The 4,676-nt window shown below is 34.1% G+C and overlaps 1 long non-coding RNA gene across 1 annotated transcript in view; it reads left to right on the top strand.

Moving 5' to 3' along the window:
* The first annotated feature begins 522 nt into the window (after window positions 1-522).
* The window catches only part of LOC149132886 (uncharacterized), a 105,717-nt gene continuing 101,563 nt past the window's right edge, over window positions 523-4,676 (top strand). Inside the window, exon 1 of the long non-coding RNA XR_016244118.1 lies at window positions 523-1,142. This is a non-coding gene — a long non-coding RNA (uncharacterized LOC149132886). The remainder of the gene's footprint in view (window positions 1,143-4,676) is intronic.

Raw genomic sequence — 4,676 nt, 5'->3', positions numbered from 1 at the left:
GAAATCAGCTACCTAGCGGATGTTAGCATAAAACTGAAGATCAGTGAAAAAGAGAATACTTATGCTGAACTGTTGAGAAATCTGCAGTTACTCTATCCAGATTACAAGTTCAGGTTTATACCTGTAATTATTGGGGTACTAGGGTATGTAACACACTCACTGAGTACCAATCTTGAGAAATTATGCTTCTCAAAACCAGAAAGGAGAAAGCTGATTCGAAGACAACAGATCCAAGCCATCACTGGAATTGTGAAAATCTGTAAAACTTCCCAGACAGTTATCATTTAAGTTTATATGAACCTGTCTAGATATGCAAGTATATGCATGAGAAGCCACACAAAACAAAGCATACAAATCTGCACGTATACATACATACATGCATATTTACAAAAATACCCTGTTGTTGATGTTGAAATTCTAATAAAGGAGCCTTGGATCTAGGTTAGAAACTGGCTCTTTCTCTGTTGGCAAGGAATCTTGAAATAAAACTGAATAATGAAATACATACATACATACATACATACATATGACACGGGTATCTTTCAGTTTCCATTTACCAAATCCACTTACAAGTCTCTTGTCTGCCCCGGGGTTATAGTAAAAGGTGCTATGCAGTGAGGCTGAACCCAAGACCACGTGGTTACAAAGCCACGGTCTTAACCACAAACCCATACCTGCAACTATTCCTTCCTTCCAGTCTTGAAGAACACTAATCTTGTGTTAAAGAAATCAATATTACTTGTATGATAGACAGAGAAGACTAAAATCTTTTACAGCATTTCAATTTCATCTTCCATTGTTTACGGTTCAAATCCTATGGGAATCAACATTGTTGTTCTTAAACCTCACTCGAGGGCAATAAAGTCGGTACTACTGAAATATATTGAATCAGCCCAACCCAGCTCCTACAAAATTTTGACCTCGTTCTTGATTCGAAGACATAATTATTGCTTGCGCATGATTTAGATCGAAAAGATAAAAAGGAAAAAAAAAATCTTCGGGGTTTCGAGGGAAGAATTTCCACTATCTGGTTCTATTTTTCTGATTTCCACAAACAAAAGAGGTTAAAATTCTTATTATTTATGAAACATAATTGTAAGAGGTGGCATTATTCCAGAGATTTAAACTCGATTCTCTTTCAGGTAAGTGACTATTACAATTCCTGCCATAAATCTTTATCATTGGTTCCGACGAAACCATTTTCTGATATAACAAACAAAACACACAAAAAAGACGTATAACGAAAAAAAAGTGTAAACTTTATACAAGAAATTTAGGCTGAAGGCATTATTTCTGTCATTCCTTAAGTTGAAATCATTATTATTTAGCCAATTATGTAGTTATTACTAATCTTGCTAGAAAATAAGCTAATAACAGTATGAAGCTAACATCAGTCATCTGAGTGGCTTTGTTTTATCTAAAATTGATATGTCTAGAGTAGCATGAAAATATTGTAGCAGGCGGTAATTTTTTTATGATAGCCTGCAAATACATAAACTGCTTCGAATTATTTATCAATAGATTTATCTATCAACAGATTTTATCAAAAGAATTATCACATATTTATCAATGTATTTTATCATTGTAATTATATTTGTGTTATTCATGAATCATTAATCAGCATAATCAACAGTTAAAGAGTGATTTTTCCCTAAAATCGATAGCACCAAATAAATTATTACATACTTACCGATAATTCCAATGTCAAGAATGTAGACGCCATGAAAAAAGTTTCATATAGTCGTTCTTAGAGTAGTGTGTCATTTTTCCAGACAATTAATTTCATCTTTTGTATGTCTGTTTTCTTATACTCTCTTCTGATCTATGTATTCTTCTGTCGTCTTTGTATACAAATTTTTATATATTTGTACATCTATTTGTATCAATATTCGTGTTCTTTGTCTCAGATTGAACTCGCGGTCTATATTTTGAACTCATCTAGCATGAGATTCTAGGTCTTTTATTCAAATCACAGCTAGGATAGTTTTAACTGAAGCAAATAGTACTTATATTGGCTGCAAAACCATAAAAGTCATGGGTTCCAGACTATCAGCCCAAAGGATTGTGTTTAAACCCCAACATACTTCTGCAGACATTTTATAGTTCATAGGGCCAACGCCTTCAATTGTACATACATCATCAGTTTATTTTGATGTTTGGAAATAGGTACCAGATCATTAAGGAATGCAATTTGTGATCTGGTATTCTATCCAATGGGACAGATGTATTTAACATCTGTTCAGCACCCTGACACTAAACCTGCGTTATTACATTCACAGAAAGTCATCCAGTAGCTTAAACCTATATTTCGTACTGGAATATATTCAGAAACAGAATGCTAAAAGTGGGTTCGAGTATATAACTTTATAACATTTGAAAAACAGCACAAAAGAATATGAACAAAAATATCGAGACCCCCCCCCCCCCAAAAAAAAAAGAAAATGCCAATTTTATTATATTTAATGTTAATGCAAATAACCAGCATCAGTGTTGCTATATCAACAGTGTTGGAACCTAATACTGGAGCTTAGAATCAGTTTCTTTATAAGTTAATCCAAAAAGGAAGGGAATGCCTCATCTCATTGAAGAATATTTCAGATGGGTGAGAATGATACGGTTGATGTCTAATTTGAACTTCACGTTAATGTTGATAACTCTAGAGTAGCCTACCGCTATCGACACACTCCTCTGAACTCTTTGATTATTTTCATTCTCTATTCCCAAAGGGGAATCTTTCTCAAAATATTATAAGATTATTAAACAACCAATGTCTTATGCATGTAGGAGGTATTTGGCGCAGGAAGTTTATTGAGGGTTATTTTCTTAGGCACGAGAACCAATATACATTCAGTTGTACAGGGGTTGCAGGGTCTTTTGCTATCTAACTACGAGTCTGCCCAAGCTAGTATTGTTCCATACTGTTATCAGTCTATTTTCAAGAACAATAAGGTAATACGATAATTTTTCTTTTAGTTATTTTTCTTAAATTCTCTATTGCAAAGCATTTTTCAGGCATCTATTTCATATAATAATGTTAATGAATCTTTTGATTAATGTTCTCAGAAAAAAAGCTTGAGTGGGAAGAGAATTCCAGAATATGGTGGAGAAAGAACGAAAAGTATTGGAGAAGTATTGAAGTATTTAACTTCTCTTCAGAAGTTAAATGAGTAAATACAAATAGTGATTGATCGGTGAGGCCATAGGCATTATATATGGGTGGGGATTGTGTATACATGTGTGTGAGAGAGTACACACACACACACACATATATATGTATATATAAAATCGTTGGTGAGCTTTGTTATACGATAACAAGCGATTACATCATACAGAAACCAGAATCAGTAAAAAGATGAACCATGCTGATAAATAAGACAAACGAAGGATTTCTCTAAAAACAGAGTCGTGAAACTCCGAACAAAAAGTTACTGGAATGCTATCAGCGATAACAATAACGCAAATACATAACTACTGCTACTATAAACACGGAGGCATACATACATACATACATACAGACACATACAAGTACACACATAAACTTATGCACACACACACATATATATTTTTACTGGTGTCAGATTCTAAATATTTAAACATTTCCAGATAAATTTAGTGCTCAATTAAAGCTTTGTATGTGGTCGACTCAGCCATTCTTGGAAGTATATATACCTGTTAGCTGTGATATCTCTGGAGTATATGAACGGCATATAGTGTTTGCAAAATGTTAAAGTTTTGTATATGTAGGCCGTAGTTTCCCAGAATTGTTTCTCCAGAAATGAGAATCTGCATACTTTCGGCTGTACATTTGATGCAGAATTTATTGTTACGTGACTACGAGTGTGCCCAAAGTGGTATGTTTCATCATAGGTTTATGGAATTCCCTGGTTTCTAGGCTCCAAATGTAACTTGATAACGCCGTTCCTTAGCTTCTATTTGAGCTGGTACTAGCGTAGCTTGAAAGTACAAAAGGTCAGCTCTCTATAAGCTTTCGGTGATTATTAGTTTAGCACGGAGCTTTTTAAAGTTATACTTTTTTTTATACAGTTAGAGTTAAATGAAAATATATATTCGATTAGTGGCAGTTGTAGTTTTTTGTAGGTGCTTGTGTGGCGAAGTGATTCAACGAAGTAATCTTGTTTACAAAAGGGTGCTGGAAAGTTCCTGGCTTTAAGGGTATCATGAAAGGCTTCACGGCAGGCCCAATCTTCCGAGTCCTTTTAACAGGGCTTAGAAAAACAAAAGGACCGCTGCAATAAGTGTGTGAATCTTAGAGGAGAATATGTTGAATAAAATCATAATTAACTGATCCTCCTGTATTTTATTTTACCCAAAACCAGGAACCTTTCGGCACCCTCTCGAATATAATCTACAAACACACTTTGCTACTCAATTTATTTTCTAGTCTTGTGATTGAATGCACAGATATTTTGTTTCGTAACTTCCAAACATAGTCTTACCTCATCGTTTTACTGACTCACTTCAAATATAAATCGATACAGCAAGTGCTGACTCTGCATATAACTCATTAAAATTATAATTTTTTTCACCAAAATAAAACCTCTTCGTCAATTGTATACGCTATTCACCACGACCTAACTGAAGCCAAATATTTGTAATTACATTTGTGATAATTGTTGCTCCTGTTTTTGTCGTTGTTGTTGTGGCTATGTCTATAC

The sequence above is a fragment of the Octopus bimaculoides genome, chromosome 13 (genome assembly GCF_046866305.1).
Source record: "Octopus bimaculoides isolate indiv1 chromosome 13, ASM4686630v1, whole genome shotgun sequence".
Lineage (NCBI taxonomy): Eukaryota > Metazoa > Mollusca > Cephalopoda > Octopoda > Octopodidae > Octopus > Octopus bimaculoides.
This window is presented reverse-complemented; position numbering and strand designations above follow the sequence as displayed.